The sequence below is a fragment of the Rousettus aegyptiacus genome, unplaced genomic scaffold (assembly GCF_014176215.1).
Source record: "Rousettus aegyptiacus isolate mRouAeg1 unplaced genomic scaffold, mRouAeg1.p scaffold_m13_p_1, whole genome shotgun sequence".
Classification (NCBI taxonomy): domain Eukaryota; kingdom Metazoa; phylum Chordata; class Mammalia; order Chiroptera; family Pteropodidae; genus Rousettus; species Rousettus aegyptiacus.
The window spans coordinates 102742906-102760581 of NW_023416284.1; the positions used below are offsets into that span (position 1 = coordinate 102742906).

General features: G+C 40.5%; 1 protein-coding gene across 3 annotated transcripts in view; it reads right to left on the reverse strand.

Annotated features, from left to right (window-relative positions):
* The window catches only part of ADGRF5 (adhesion G protein-coupled receptor F5), a 95262-nt gene extending 79765 nt beyond the window's left edge, over nucleotides 1-15497 (reverse strand). The window contains exon 1 of one of the 3 annotated variants that reach the window (XM_016158925.2): nucleotides 15093-15497. The gene's annotated coding sequence lies outside the window, so the exon portion shown is untranslated. The remainder of the gene's footprint in view (nucleotides 1-15092) is intronic. The other 2 variants (XM_016158923.2, XM_016158926.2) reach the window with 2 other exon arrangements.
* Between the last annotated feature and the right edge of the window lie 2179 nt (nucleotides 15498-17676).

Below are 17676 nucleotides of genomic sequence, written 5' to 3' on the forward strand. Positions count from 1 at the left end.
CTTCTGTCAAGAATCTAGAAGGCCATTGATAATGAGCAACTCTTGGAGTTGCTGTCAAAAAAGAAAGTGAGGTTCTGGTAGGGGAAGCTACTGGAAGTGAGTTGTTCTCTTATGGGGTTCAGGACATGCTACTTCAAACTATGACCCCGGCATATTGGATACTTTAAGCTGAAGGAGTTTGAGAAAATGGAAGAAATAGGAAGGTCTCTGATTCCCCACAACCCTTCTCCCCTGAAGCAGAACATAAGACCCTCATGTAAGAGGTGACCTCCTTCTACCTGGAGGAAAGGAGCTTCCTCATTTCCAAGACAGAGAGAGAAGGAGAGAGATCAGGCACAATGACAGTATTTTCTTGAGAAAGAAATTGGGGGAAGATTACTACACTCACCTCATACTCTTTGTCCTATCATACCTTTTCTCAACCCTCCACTCTGTTAAATCTCGCATAAAACTCTTCAGGTTTAACCATTTTTTCAGGTCTTTATTCCTTTATGATGGCTTTTGTGTTGTGTAAAACTTACATTAAATAAATGTGTATTTTTTTTTCCTGTTAACCTGACTTTGTTGATCTAATTTTCAGACCCAGCTGGGAACCCTTTGAGGGTGGAGAAAAACTTTTTTATTCCGTTCATCTCCAAACCGCCGATGAAACCTTGCAGTCCACTTGCTCTTCTCAACATATGAGGTACCACCTTCGTGGGTGAGGATCAGCGCCTTGGACAAGGCCCCTGTGACTCTTATGGGTAGTGTTTAATGAATCCACTGACCAGGACTTCCAGACCCTGTCTGTGACCTTCTCACCAGAGTCTCAGGGTGAAGTCCAGAAACTTCATTATTTATAAGCTCTCTAGGTGACTCTGTGCAGATTAAATTCTGAAAACTACTGTTCTAAAGACTGAACCCATGTTGCTCTTCACAAGGAGTCCTCTCCTCTCCCTCAAATTCATCTTTTTTTTCTTCTAATTTTTCTGATTATACGAAAGGAAAGTCTCAGAGACTTATTTTTCCCTCCTTTAGTGATGCTCTCCCACCAGTAGGAGTAGGAATCTTGCTTTAATAGTATCAGATGAGTGGCAAAGCCCAGGTATCTGACTTGAATACGTGCAGGGCTGAGCTGGGGTTGGGACCGAGTGGGCTCAGAGGTAGGAAGGGGACATCAGGAAATGAGAGGACACTGGCTGCCCCATAAGCTCATGGAAGCAAATCGTAAACCACATCGGTATATTTGAAGAATTTCAACTAAAATCCCTATATGAAAATTAAATTAATAAGGGGAAAGAGCAAGTTAATGAAAGTTGATTGTTTCTCAGTGAAAGCAGTTTTCTGCTTATTTCCTTTTTATACAATCACTGTTAATTTCAATTATTTTTAGTAACTTTCCTTTGAACCTATTGTTTCAAAACTCAAAAGTCACTTTTAGTAAAGGTTGAACTTTATTGTGAGGATACAGAACGGAGGACTCCAATTAATTTTGCTGGTAAACTAAGGGAAAAAATTATGCAGCATCAAAAATCTGAAAACATATTTTTAGCACATTTCTTCTACATGAAACAGAGATAATTAATGGAATTAAATCTACTTTGGATAAATGAGGCTTTCCAGATGCTTCCAGATATTCAGAATGATATTTGCACTTCAATATACAGAGGAGTTTAAGTTACTCCCACAGAATTTATTTTTTTATGATTTATAATTATTCTGCTTCTGGGGCCTCACTTTGACTCATCACTCATTGTGTTAAAGAGTGTTAATTTGACCACTTGCTGTTTTCACACGAATCTTTTTCTTCTGAATATTTGATGTGAGAAATTTAGTTTATTATCATGACATAAAAAAAGCAGATCTTTTTTTTAAGTGAAGGGAAACGTGAAGCACCCAGATCCTTTCTTCCCCGTCTATCCTTTCACTCCTCGCTTGTTCAAGGTGCCTTTGGGTTTCCAGCCTGTTCCTGCTTTATCTATCAAAAAGGAAACGACACTCCTAGGGATGTGTGTGGTCTAGCCTTACCCAGTCGTCCATACTCAGAGACATCAGTCTCATGTTTCCACATTCACAGTCCATTCTGCAGAGGCTCAGATTCAAATCGTTCCAAAATGTAGAGAAACTTGCTCAAAAGCCATAGCTCTAAAGCCTTCCGAAGGAGCAAACTCTTGACTCAAGTATTTGCTCGGGATAACAAGTGACTTCCTGCTTCACAGACAAGTTTCAAAGGGTTGATTTTTAAAATATCAAAGAACCCAACAAGTCACCATACTTTGACCACTTAGAGACAAAAATGAAACAGAATATCGGGAATATTTGCATTAGAATTTCTTAAACTATAGAAATATTTAAAAATTAAGGGAGATTATGACAAAGAAAGTAAGAGGTTTAGTCATTCTTCTTCCTAGGAATTTTTAAATTTTAGTATAGCTTAAGAATCACCTAAATAATTTTGGCTAGGTTTCTGGTTTCACACTCAGAGATTCTGCTCTATAGAGAGCTGCAAACCAGCATTAGAGCCACCTAGAAACCTGTGAGAAATTCAAATTCTTGAGCCCACCCTGACCTCCAGACTCTAAACTATGGGGATTGGCCCTAGAAATCAGTGTTTAAACAACCTCTCCAGAGGTGATTCTGATGTACACAGAAGTTTAATAAGCACTCAAATACAGCATGATTATTTTTTGCCATAGTGGTTCTCACTTTGAAAACCCATCCATTGAACCAGAAGTTCTGCCTACATTTAGAAAAACACTGGTAGATAAATGAACTGCTGGATTAGTTCATAGGGAGTCTGTCCTCTCTCCAAAATGACATAATTATCTTCAGTTAAAATCCTTAATCATTAGAGCTTTTGTCTACACATCTAGCTTTACCTCTCTCTCCCACTTTCTTCTTATCTTACTCTCCCTCTCTGAATCCCCTTAGCACCCTGCAAGCACGCTGTTCTCCAGCCTCTTCCTGGAACTGCCTTCTTCTTCCACTGTCACTTGCCTAACTCTCATTGTCCATCAGGGCCTAAGACAAGGTCATTCCCTGCGAGAAACAACCTTTGACTCCCTCTAGTTGTGTGTACACCTCTGCTCCTCACTTCCTTGTCAAAGCACTATCTGAACTGTATTATAATGGTCTATGTATGTGCCCTTCTGCTATCTTATCACCCCACTTCCCACCCCCTAAGGCAGGATCTTTTTGTCTACTCTTCTGTGTCCTGTACCTAGCACAATGTCAGACACAGGTGCTCAATCAGTGTTTATTATGAATGAGATGGCACATTATTAGAGGTGTTATAAGAGGTCAAGGGCATGGGCCATGGCACCAGACTACTTGAGTTCAAATCTTAGTTCTACCATTTACTAGCTATGTAAGTTTGGGCATGTTACTTAATCTCTCTGTTTCTCATCTATGAATTAGATATAGTGGTACAATGATCTCATAGAATGGTTGTACCTAGTGTTTAGAGCAGAGACTGATGAGTACTAAAGCCTCAATGTTTCCATGCCAGAAACAAAAGACTGGAGAGTCTTAAGATGCTTCCGTAGTTGGAAGCCTCCACATAGGGCTCGTTCTCTCTCTCTCTCTCTCTCTCTCTCTCTCTCTCTCTCTCACACACACACACACTCTTTTCCTTATTTCCTCTCTAGGGTGCTAATATTCTTTTCTTCTTTCTCCTTCTCTTTCTTTGATGTAGTACTTTATAAGTCTGCAACAACATCCTACATTTATAACCATTGAAAATTTGTATGTGTCTGTGTATGTGAGGTTGGGTAAGTGGATGGGTGTTTATAGAAGATGTAGTTTGTTGGTTTCATTTTTGAAAAATAGAACTAAGGTATATCAAAAAACAGGAAATAAGTATTAGCCAATCCCTTAATCAGAAGTCTTAGTTTTGAAGGATAATCCATAACAATAAATAAAACCCATATGTCCTTGAAATCTGTCATTTATTAAATTATTGACTTAACGTGGGTCTCAAGTAAAAAGAGAGGAAATAAACCTGTATGTAGTAATTTACAGTAGATGTGTAACTTAAACATATAAGCAATGAGCAGAATTGCCTGATAAAGTAAGGAGAACTTACAGACGACATGTGGGAATACAGATTATTTTTTCACAAAATCATTGAAGTTTTATCTAAAGTAGCCCAAGTTTGATCTCTAGTCACTTGTCTAGTTACATTAGCAGTTGGCTTACATATTTATATTTTTAAAATCTTATTTTTTTTACTAATAAATTAAAACATATTCATTTCCTGCACAAGTGTTTTTGAGTACCTGTTTTGTACAGAATACTCTTTTAGACTCCAAAAAAGTTAATCAGCCATGTGTTTCCCAAACACACAGTTTATTGTCGGTGTTGACGCTTATCATTGTTGGTGTTGACGCTTTTGCTGGTATTATTAATTGCCATCTCTTATTGAGAACCAAGTCTGTCGCAGGGTCTGTGTTGAGATTTTTTTAAAAATATTGTTTATGTACAATGTGATTTAATTTTCACAATAATTTATGAACTAGTTAGCTATTCCCATTTTAAAAAGGGAAGCTTAGACAGGTTTAGCAACTTACCAAACCTCATTTTAAAACTCCATAGATCTCAGGTCCAATTGAAGGATTTGAATCCCATACCGAACCCCATACCCAGCTCTTGCCACTATGCTATATTGTGCTTCAAGATAAGCTGCCAAGAGATAAGTGAGCAAAGAGTTAAACATACAGTGATGTGAGGGATGGTACAAAGCAGTATAGGATTTTCTTCCAAACTCGTAGCCCAAAGAAAGGTTACAAATTCAGCAGGATGAATGTCTCTGCAAAGAGGAGCCCAGATGGCAAAATCATTAACCTATCCAGAGAAATGCAGGGAGGGGCCATTTAAGCCACCATTGTAAATACTTTTCTAAACACAAATGGACAGATATTTTCTAAATGGTTACTTATGCATAATTAAATGTTCATCAGACTTTGGAAGAAATATCTAAGGTGCTGGTTGAAAAATGTGGACTCGGCAGCACTGCTTCTCTTCCCTGCCTCATCCCCACCTTTACACACACACACACACACACACACACACACACACACACACACAGGCTTTGATTTAATTGGGCAGATAGAGCCTGGCAATCCACATTTTGACCAGGGCTCCAGCAAATTTTTCCACTGGTAATCTCTAGACTACGCTTGGATTAACCATGCTTTATATCTCCAGTATTTTGTACATCACTTACAGTTCTCTTGTACTAATATTTTACACACATTATTACAAAAACACAATATAGAGATTTTAAAAGAATGAGATTTTTCTAAATAAACAGCAGTTCACATATTTTCTCCACATTGCCCAACAGAAGATGCAATGTACCATCACCACCCAAGGTTGGGTGAGCCTCTGGTCTTGCCCTGTAAGACTGATTCCTGTACTACGCACTCCTGGGAGACAGGAGGGTGTGGATTCTGTACTGACGCCGTGTTCAGGCTGACCTTCCTGTGGTCTCCACGGTTCTCCTTCAAACGACTTGGCAAATCAATCTCTCTGACTTCAAAAGATCGGCAGGTGCAGCAGTGGAAAGTTTATGCAATGCCAGGTCCACAATGAAGTGGCAACCTTGACAAAATATTAGTTCTGCTCCACCATGGCAACCCCGCTTCAAGTGCAAGAAAATACAATGTCATTTATGACACACTCAGAAACTCTCCCTGAGGGAAATTTAAATTCAATGTGAAGTCCAAAGTTGTCATTCGTTTAGGCTTTTAAACAGGGATTGAAAACTCAAACAGGAATTGTTAAGAATTGTGGTTTTGATTTTGAGTAAAGGTAAAGTATTGTTAGTAGTCTAAATGTGAGTAATTTAACTTAAATTATATTAAAATAAAAATGTACTAATACATTCATTCCCAAACACAAGGATGTTATTTAAGCTCAGGGATAAGTTCACCAAAATGTCTGTTTATTAAATGACATTTTTGTATTCCCTCTTTATCAAACATTTATTGAAAACCTAATGTGCCAGGTTACTATGATAAGGGTAGGCATAATAAGATGAATAAGGTAACAGCCCTATGTCCTAGGAAAGGCATGCATGTGAATAATTACTGAGAATACAAATACGAAAGGCACTATAACAGAGGCTGGATAAAGTGCTAGGAAGACACCTAGATGAGAAATCGATTCTGCAGAAATGGGAAAACACATAAAAAGGAAGTAATCTTGTGGCATTTAAAATGGGCTTTGGAGGGTCAATAGTTTACTCGGCAGAGAAGGGAGAAAAGCGGACTCTAGGCGAGACAGAGGAATGAACTGCAGATGGGGGAAGGCGGTGGTGCAGATGGAGATAGAAGGTGGCCCAGGTCATGGCCATCAAGAAGTTAAAGGAACAGTAGAGGGAAAGGAGCCTGCAAAGAAAACAGAAGGTGAAGTGAGAGAAACAGAAGAAAAACCTGAAAACCGTGGTGTCCTAGGAGGCAGGGACAAGACTAGAGGAGGTAGAAGTAAACAATATCAAATGCTATAGATAATGAAGTGAGATGGATCTGAGAACATCAAGGCCATAGAGAAATTTGGCAAGAGGATTCACTAAGGTGCATTCGTGGGTAGGGGAGACCGGAAAACAGAACAGAGTGGTTTGCAGAGTGAATAGTTGGTGATGACCTGAACATCCATAATTATTTCAAGAATTTCTTGGTGAGGAGAAAAGGAAGATAGAAGAGGAGCTGTGGGGTTGGGGAAAAGCTGCTGCTGCTATTGTTTTGAGATGAGAAGGACCTACGCGGAAATAAATGATAGAGGGAAAGAGCCAATCAGAGAGGAGTGTAGTGAGGCCATTGGGAAGACTAGAGAGAGTGAGAGCTGGGCTCTGGATGCAGGGAAGAGCTGTCTCTTCCCTGGAGACAGGAAAGCGAAATAAAGAGATGAGTGCAGAAGCAGATGCTTTCGTTGAGTAGGTGTTGAGAGGCCAAGAGAGCTATTTCCTCTGAAAAGGCAAAGCTGTCTCCTGAGATAAAGTGTATGTGCATGTGTGTACATGTATATGTCTGTGTGTGTGCATGCACTTGGCCACACTAGTGTTTGGAGACGTCTCTGGGTATAATTAGTCTCCAGCTGGGTGAGGGTTCATGTGCCTCTTCTGATCTTCCTGGACCTAGAACATACATCATCTGGTTTCTTTGCACTCTCACTCACAATGCATGACTGTATGTCTGTACATATATAAATATATCATATGTTTTCCACGTTTCTTGCAGGCAGAAACTTCTACTTTCTTTTGGTGGCTAGTAGAGCATATGTAGAATATGCTCAATAAATAATTTGGTTGATTGAAAGATCTTTCAACTTTTCATGCCCCCGCTTTAGCCAATAAGCAGACTCCAAAGGGGATTAGCAAGTATCATTCTAGGAGGGTCCTGCTCTGGGGACAGGAAACTTAAATTGAGTCAGCATTTTTAGCAGGAAAGCATATTATGGTAAAGAAAGTAGAAATTTTACCTTTGTCTGTGATTGGGTGCTTTTATGATATTGAACAAAAGCTTTTAAAATAAAGTTTTATGCTTTATTTCTTCTACACACACACACACACAAACCTTCAGGTGCACACACACAACTCACATTTGAAATCTTTCTACTTTTAAGAAGACTAGAAGCACGATTTTTCTGCTATGCGAGGACACATAGTGGCGGACAGGAGAAGGGGTTAAGTAAGGATCTCTAGTAATGCTTCCACTTGTTCTTTGAGGAGTAACAAAGAGAGGAAGCACAGCCTTTGTGGAAGGAAATTCCCAGGCCCCACTTCGGACATTTGTAACCTGCCCTGTGAACCCCTGAGGGGTGTCTGATGATAAACACTTGCCAACAAAACAATCCATAGGGCATTTTTACTAACATTCTCACATTTTCACCAAAGGGCTAGAACACCTTTTCCTGCATCTGCGGACTTAGAGAGGGCCTGGAAATCCACCTGCTGGCAGAGCCCAATAACCCTGACCTGTCTTAGGGCTGGCGTTTGTACGTGCACATCCCCTTGCCCCTTGGGTTTTAATGTAGGAGCCCAATCCCCATATTGGGCCGTTGGAGTATAGACTGCAGATCCCTTAAGGGGTGGGTGTGGGCTTCCATGTGCAGACCAGAGGCATGTTTTTACTTCTTCTGTAGTGACCCCCAAGACATAACCTTGAGTTTCACAACCTGGAGTAAAGTGACCTTCCCCAAGACTGGAGGGCTCAATAAAGATGTGAAAAGATCTGCTTATAAAGTGTGCCAATTAAGTAACAAATTAAGCTGTTTTCTCTTTAGTGGCAACAAAACACACACACATACACACAAACCCATACGAAAACAAAAACAGCAAACCAAAAATAACAACAAAAACTTCTGGAGTCTTTGTAAATATTTTTACAGTAATTTCTTATAAGGAGCTCAAAGCATATTAGGACCAAAATGGAAAATCTTAAACAAAAATCTAGTGTGGGTCAGTATTTGTAATAATGTACCTTATTTATTCTGAAACTAATAAGATGCAAGGTTTGTTGTAACCATTGTGTAGATGAATAAATCAAGGATAAGAAACGGGCCTAAAATACGTCAATAGCAAAGATCTGGGAGGTTAAGTTGTCTGATACCTGCTCTTCTGTGTGTGTGCGTGCATGCGTGCGTGCATGTGTGTATGTTGGGGCTGTATGCACATACATGTATGCTTTTATTACTAATACATCTAATAACCCTTTTACTAATTGCAGTCTAACCCAGGATCTTCGAATGCCATCCTTGTTTGGGGGCTAGATCAGATTCCGCTTCACAGCACAGGTGAGGATTAGGTTTGAGACTACCCACACAGAAAGCTGAGCCTTTATTCCTGAAAGGTCATCACAGGTCTCTGGGATATTTTTAGATGAAATAATCATACATATTTACTTATTTGCATCTGCCCAGAGCTGGCAGGTGACCTCCATCTTGACCCTGGCACTCAGGACCATGCAGACTGAGGGAATGACAGATCCTAGATTTCACTCTAGGGGTGGGTACCGTGAGCCTTCCACTCAGACCTCCTTCTGCCCTTTGTACTATAACAATGCACGGAAACACAGGCTTGTTAGAGGAAATTCCCAGGGCCATAGTTTGGACATTAGGCAGTTGCTTTGCTATGCTGGGTAGGCTGATGCGCAACTAAAAATAAACATGCTGGTCTGCATGGGTTTCTATGATTTTCCCTGTGCAGTGGATTGTATTTCAACAGGATTTTTTTTTATAACTTGTTTTTAATAAAGCAACCATAGGTAAACCTAGAGAATAAAATATATTATGGTTTCATTTCAATTTGACAAAATACAGTATTTGCTAATACCCATTTCTTCGAAAAGGCTACTGCTTTTTTTTTTTTTTTTTTTTTTTGGCTCCGGAATTTCGAAACAAGATTAAAGGGAGCAAAGGCATGCTGAGATGCTGCCCAAGCAACTGCAGAAAGATGGGAGGGTTCAAAACCACAAGATCAGCCCCTTTTTCCCAGAGCAGGGAGGATAAAGTATTAGCAAAGAACCCCAGGGCAGCAATGGGTGAAGGGTATAAGACCCATGGTAACTAAATTATCTCTTCCCTAAATGTCTCCAGGTCCTTAACTGACAGAGAGGCTGTTATTAATGTGGCTCATTTAGTAGAAAAGGAAAGCTGGGTGAACAATGCCTAATGAACTCGACTCAGAGCAAGCAAACAGCTCCAGTCAACATTTTTCTCTCCGCAAAAGTCAAATGCACCACTTATAGCCTCCATAATTTAGAAGGTGGTAGGTAGGACCACTTATTTTATGCTTTTTAAAATTATATTTTTGAATGGCTAAATATATGTACATCCATTTAGTCATGTTTCCATTTTACAGATAGAGTAGAAATCGGGGACATAGCTCTGAGTCTTCCTCTTACTTGCTTGAGCCTATTTAGGCTGAAAATGTGCCAAAATGTGGCAATTTTCCATCAAATAGAAATGTATTTGCAGCACAAGTAACCCACAATCTAAAGAGTAACCCAAGAAGAGCAGTTTAGAGTGAACTTGTCCCACCTCATTGCTCTCATTTCTTTTTTGCTTTTTCCTGGAACTCCAACCTAACTTTATTGTTGCAAAGACCCTGATTTACAAATGGTCAAAGCAGATAGGTGGGACTAGCTAGTAAAAAAGGCAGCTCTGATCACTCTCTAGCCTTATGAGTTCTTTTTTTTTTTTTTTTTTTGCAGACCTTCATTTGATGGCTTTGAGCGGGAAGGACCTTGAGGTCATCACCCGGACCCCACCCAGTACGGGCATCCCTTTGGGAACACCCCGGCCATGGTTTTCCAGGGTGCTGGCACACTGCCCAGGACAGGGCGTTCACTACACCACAAGGCAGATCTCCCAGTTTTAGACGATTCTGATGGTGGGTAAATCCCTCTGCACATGAAGCTAAAACCTGACCCTATAATTTTCACTCATCAATCCGCTGTTGATCTCTTTTCCCAAACACAGCAATCTTTAAATATTTGTGGGCCACTTTCACGTGCCACAGTAAGACTGACTTTTTATTTCAAATATCGCCTGGTTCCTTCAACTATTCTGCAAATGACAATTTTCTCATTTTCACCATCCTGGCCAGCCTCCTCTTTTAAGAACTGATATATTTCTTGAGGTGACATATTAAATACTTTATTTAGCTAATTAATCTTCTCTACAACTTTGTGTGTGAAATAGTATCCGCATTTCAGAAACAAAACTAAGACTTGGCAAGATACAATTATTTATTCAAAGAAGTGACAGATGGGGGGCTCGAAACCACATCTGCCTCTTCCTAGCCCACCATGAGCCTCTCATTAGAAAAGAAGTGTTGAACCAGGTATAGCCAAGTTTGATCTCGGACACCTTCTGAGATCTGTGGCAGGCCACTGGAAACCTCCCATGTAGATTAACATTCCTTTTGCTGCTACAACTTGTGCTTACTATTAGAGATTAATGTTTTTTTCTTATTTTTTTCAAGTATAAATGACATATAACATATTAGTTTCAGGTGTATAACATTATGATTTGATATTTGTATACATTAAGACATGATCACCACAATAAGTTTAATTACCATCCATTACCATACAAAATTACAAAATTCTGCCTTTTTCTCATAATGAGAACTTTTAGGATTTACTCTTTTGACAACTTTCAACTATGCACTACAATATTATTGACTAGGGTCACCATGCCGCACATTACATCCCCGTGACTTACTTATTATATAACTGAAAATTTGCACCTCTTGACTCCCTTCGCCTGTTTTGCCCAACACCCAATCCTTCTCTCCTTTAGCAACCTCTGTTCTGTTTTCTGTATCTGTTTTGTTCAGTTTGTTCATTTATTTTGTTTTTTAGATTGTGCAAATAAGTAAAATCATACTGTATTTGTCTATCTCTGTCTGACTTATTTCACTTAGGTTCATCCATGTTGTCACAAATGAAAAGATTTCATTCTTTTTTTATAGATCAGTAATGTTTCATTGTGTATATGTACCACCTCTTTTTTATCCATTTATCTATCAGTGGACACCAAGGTTGTTTCCATATCTTGACTATTATAAATAATACTACAGTGAACATAAGGGTGCATGTATCTTCATTTTCTTTGAATAAATACCCAGAAGTGGAATTATTGGATCATATGGTAGTTCCATTTTTTGTTGTTTGAGGAATAGCCATACTGTTTTCCATAGTGGTTGCCCCAATTTACATTTCCACCAACAGTGCTTAAAGGTCCCTTCTTCTCCTTGCAACACTTGTTATTTCTTATCTTTTTGATAATGGCCAGAAATTAATGCTAATCGGAGCAGTTAGAAAGTGATGAGAAAAAAAACACTTTTGCTGCTGAAGGGCAACTGTAAGACAAGGGGATGTGCAGGCAGTATGGAGGTCAAGAGATGCATGAGCAATAGGAAGCAAGATGGAATTCACGAGGTCTAGGAGGCCTCTTACTATGGAAGTATTAGGTGATAGGGGAGCAAGACAAGAATGCTCAAACTGGGAAAAAGTGGCTGAATGAAAGTACCTAAACAGTTTGCTTCAGCCTGAGCCCCGTAGTTGTCTGCAGAATAAATAGAAAGTGTTCGTTTTCCCCTGGGTCACCATGTACCCCCATAGAAGGGCACAGTTTAGGGACAAAGGATACTATGCCCTGCCCCAATATCTAATGCTAAGTGGGATCTAATTAAGTCACGCATCTTTAGGTGGGAAAGAAAACGGCTCGCATCTAGACAGAAAAGGAGTCCTTGCAACTATGCCACAGTGAGGGTCAGGGACTGGCTATACGTATGTAGGCTTCTAGATTTTTCCTGCACAATTTGGTAGAGTTACTTCCTTCCCTTCTGGTTGCTTTCCAAAAGCAGAGATAGCCTCAGAATAACCCTGTCTCCCTCCTCAGCTGCCCCGCTTCAACCAGCACTACACCTAATGACTAGTGCCAAGTGGATTTCTTTAAGCTGCAGGGCACTGCTCCCTAGGACCCACTGCCATTCTGTGCTCCATGGAAGGTACCAAAGGATGATGTTGATGTCTGTGGCTGAGCACATGGGCATACTACTGAAATGACTCCCTTAAGATCTCTTTGGCCGGTGTGACTCAGAAAACAATGCCTTCACATAATCATGGAGTATGAGAGAAGTTGAGTGCAGGGGCTCCTGGATATCATCTTCTCTGTGCACCTGTGAAAGCAGGGGCTCCTCTTCCCTGTAGCTCTTTGTCTTTCCATCACTTGAGAAAATCAATTTCAAAGAATGGATATGGACCCACCCAAGTTCCCAGGGCAAGTGAATTGCAAGTGCAGGACTAAATCAGGGCCCCGAAACACAGCGCAGCTTTATTTTTACTAAATCGCAGTGCCCTCAAGCTCCCAATACGTCTGTACTTAGTTGTGCCGACACATATTATAGACTAGACTTCTTTCAGTTTTCCTTAATGCTTTAGGAGAGAAACAAGATAGAGGATGAGAAAAGGCATGTCCTCTATATGAGGAATTGCATGGAAGCAGGACTCACATCTGTGCTTTTTGCTATCATACCCCTAGCATGTAGCACAGTGACTGGTCTGTGGAAGGTATGTAGTGCTTGCTAAAAAATGAATAAGTCTCTGACTTGGAGTGGTGGAAAATGAAAGGCAGTGACAGAGAAACACCTGATGAGAGAGTCTATCCACAGAGACATAAAGAAATCGATTCTAAAAGGTGTGGCACATGGTAGGTACACAAAATATTTGATAATAAAAATGAATCCAGTAAAGTCTCATAAAGGAGAATTCGGAAAAATGTTATAGAGATTGGCAATCTTCTTGGAAAGCTTCAAATTCTAGTTCTCAATCTGGTAATAAATTTTGGTTCTTCAGCCAATGTATCCATTCATTTGTTCTTTCATTAATTCAGAAATTCGATAAACAGTAACTATACACCAGACATTGTTTCAAGTGCTACAAATTCAGAAATCAAAGACTGATAACTCCTCAAGGACGAAAATAAACATAGCAACCATCAATCAATGTGCTAAGGGCTAATGACAGAGCATTTCACGAAGTGCCATAAAATCACAGATTTGAGGGACACTTAGTATGAAGTGGATGGGGTATGGGAAAAGGAGGGGGAAGAAATCAGGCACAATGGGTGGTTGAGTAGAGAAGATAAATGCAGGTATCTGGGACAGAGAGAATAGCAAACATAGATATAGGTAAGCATTAGAGCTCTCAGGTACTGGGGAAATGGAAGGTACTTAGTACAGCTGGAAAGTCAGGTGGGGAGAGGTGAAGATGGACAGGATGATAAGAATCAGACTTTGAAGATGTTGTCTACCTTCCTTAAGGAGGGGTTCTCAAAGTTTAATGTGCCTGTAAATCACCCAGGGACCTGGCTAAAATGTAGATTTGCTAAGTCTGAGGAAGGGTTGGAGAATCTGCATCTCTAACAGCTCTCAAGTGATGCCTGGTTCCACTGATTCCTGGACTGCCCTTTAGGCAGCAAGTCCCTAAGTAATGAGTGTGATGGAAATATTTCACTGAGGAGAGTGACATCATCTGACATTGTATTTTTCCAAAAACCATGTTGCAGGGAATGAAGGATGGAATGGAGGGAGACTGTGGTAAAATACATGAGTGGCAAGAAAGTTTGAGCATCTGAACTAAATAAATTAGGAAAGAATAGTCAGTGTTCGATAAATAGGTATAAATTGGCTGAGACACTATGAAGTTGTTATAAAATATTTTTCCCAGAGGAAAGAGTGATTATAAGGACAATAAAAATATGAGGCCAAAAATAATAACTCCAGAGGAATATGCAATGTTATTCAAATAAACCTTGACCCCTCTCCAGGTCTCAGTCAATACAATCTCTTGAGCTCCAAGAGTGACTCAAAAAAGCAGCCAGCTAAGGGGTGAGCAATATCCTTGCAGACAATTGTCATAACAGAGTAAATAAAATCACACTTCTCAACTATCATTTGACATATGTTGTTACTAATAGCATTTAAGTTCAGGGTGCCTCAGGAAAGGCAATTGTTTCACAGCAAATTCTGGAAAGTAACATAGAAGTCCACCAGATTGTAAACAAAGTGCTTGTTCATTTACTTATAACTCATAGGTATGCCGAATTAGTAAAAGGCAAGAGATTTATACAATCTGAAAAGAAACCAGTGTATAGGTACCCTAAATTAGAAACACCTATTTCTATCCCTGTTAGAGAACCCTCTGTCATCTCAAGTATTTCTTTTAGTGAAAGAAAAAAAAAAATCGAGGAGAGGTCTATGTCAGTGAAAAGAAAATGCAGGTAGTAAACTTTTTTCCCTTATGCAGAAGCCCGAAATTGCAACTTCTAATGAGATTTTGCCTCCAAAGAGAATGATAACTAGCTTCAATTTCTGTGTACGAGGCTGGTTCGCATTCTTTATCCAAAGATGTACAAATTCAAAAACACCGGAGGTCATCTCCCATCTCACAGTTTTTACTCACTGTCCTGTAAATCGGTAAATCTCAGCAAGACATAGGTTGAAAACATGTAGCCAACTAAAAAAGCCATATGGACAGACACATCTACTTCAGAACAGCTTGATTCACATTCAACAAGACAAAACAAAATAAGAAGGGACCTACCTTGCTCTTTTGTGGTTTGCAGGCTCCTGAAATGTAACCCTGTCCTGAAGATCCTCTCAAGACCCTCTTGCGTGAGATGAAATTTAAGGGCCTCCCATTCAATCACATAGCCACAGGAGCTTGGGGTTTCACAATACCAGACTTCAGATCCTCAGGGCTCCCACAGACCTTAGAGAGCAGAGGTGAACTGCCTCTGTTCTCTGATGCAGGAAAGAGCTGAGAGACACAGTGTGGTTGGAGGTGGGGGTGGAGGCTGAGGAAGGGAAGTAATATGGGAACCGCAATAAATAAGAAATCCTCTCCACATGATTTCCTGTATTTGGTGCCTGTTGCCTCCTCTAGGCTCCCTAGAGGAAATACAAAATTTAAACTTGTCCTTTGGCCACTGGAAAGAAGAGAATAAACATGCCGAGAATCATGGAAATGAAAATGAGCAGGGCAGCAGGCAGGGAGCTACGGGCCAGCTAGCTTTACCTTTATCAAGTGTTTTCTTCCTGAAGTTTCTCCAAGTGTTTAACTCTGCAAAAGTCAAGAATGCCCTCACCCTCTTCCACCGAGTTGAAGCGTTTACTGGCCACAGTTCAAATGCCAGATCATAGAGGTACTGGTGAAAGGCAGGTGAGAACGGGCCCCACAAGTCTGTTTGGCAGCCTAGGGGGAGACCCTCTAGGCTCTGTCTTTGGAACTGCTGATGGCATTCTGTGTTAAATCTTAGAATAACGCCTAAAGTCCTCCGGCCATTTTGCCCTAGGGTTTAAAGAATTACTCAAAGGCTACCCTCTATAGAGTGCTGGAAGCAGGACTCACTCGCTGTGAAATTTGTGGGGCTTGGTGCAAAATGGAAAATTTGAGGCCACTCATTTAAAAATTAAGGATTTCAAGATGGAGACGGCAGAAAATTAAATCAAGTGCAGTGGCCGTTTTCCCTCAGTATAAGACTGTATACAACTGCCCAGGCTGTAAATCCATCAAGCCAGTCCTGAAAAAGCCAGTCCAAGAAAAAGTTTGCAACTGTGGTTGTGTTGGTTTTAACCAGAGAATTACAAGAGGCCTGGACTATAGACATTTTGTTCTACGAGGTGACAGGGCTTGAACAGCACTACACTTGGAAGCTGGTGCAAGCGGGACAAATGCTGGGTTGTGGCTGTGAGCAGGCAGATTTCAAATGCATCACTGACTTAAAATTACACCAGTGGTCTCCTTGCTGATCTTCTGCTCCTCTCCAATACATTCTCCTCCCCACAGTCAGGGCAATCTCTCTCAAATGCAACCATCATGATATAACTCACATGCTTAAAATCTTTCAGTCGTAAGAATAAAAGCCGAACACTTATAACATGGTTACAGGCCCTTCGGGACCCGGCACTTGCTAACCTCTCTCACTATACCTCGAAGCCTACCTCCACCTGCTCTCTCCTCACCTCCTTCTCATTCCCTCTTTCCCCACCTTTCTCCATTCCTGAAAATTGCTCTATGGACAATGCCCTCCCTCAATCTCCAATCCTTTAAATCTCACATCCTCCAGAAATTATTTTTCAGATTCCTAGGTCCCTTCGGTGTTTTTCCTTAGCAAACTACGCTTATCTCTCTCTTAACACTCATTAACTCAAAGCAGTGAAAACCAGTCCACTTGTTCCTGTCTCCTGTAGGGCTATAAACTTGTGGACTGTTTCTGTGTTAGCATAACGTCCCTAGACCTACGACCCAGGAGGGTACGATTTGTGTGAGTTTACTATTAGTAGAAGGGGCATTAATTATAGTCATCTCCTTTTTGGGAAAAGGAAAACATAGGATTCAGGGGAAAATGAAAGACTGTTGTTAGGGTTTTACAGTTTAAACTCTGGCAGACAAAGTGGAGCAATTTCACAGGCTAATATTACAGTGCTGTTGTTAATAGTTATTAAATGCCACCATTTGCCATGTGTTGTACATCCTGTTCCCACAGGGACCATATTAGGAGTAGGAGATGACCTCTACTCAGAAAATATAGCTTTAGACATGGCAACAGGAAAGAGGACTTAAATTCGTAATCGTGAAGAAAAATGGGAAGCTGTCAGAGATGAGAAGAGAGAGAGGCAGAAATCAGGGGATGACAAAGAGGAGAGTGGATGGACAGAAAAGAGGGAATGAGGAGGGAGGATTGTGGGAGAAAGAAAGGGAGGAGAGGTAAAGCCTGGAGAAGGGGGAAGAAACACAAGCATCCAGCAAAGATTAAAAATCAGCAGCGGGGTTGGGGGCGGGAGAAAAATAATTATCCAGGACGGCGTTTCATCTAGAAGCAGCCTTTGAAGTCAGGCTCTGTGCTCCTTGCTCAACTACACTCCCTGAGAAATCAAAATTGTGCTTTCTAAAAATCACAAGGCAGAAGGGAGTCAAAGGACATGCCACAGTGCTACTGTCATGTCAGAAATTAGCTTCCGCATTTTGTTTGGGTTTTGAAACACTTTTAAAGCTACATAAGTATTTTTCGTTTCATGGTTTAGATCACTTACATGACAATGTTACTACTAGAATTTCTGAGCATGTATTTTGGCAAAGGTACGTCTAAGGGCTGTATTTGGCTGAGAAGTTCCAGTCAAGGGCG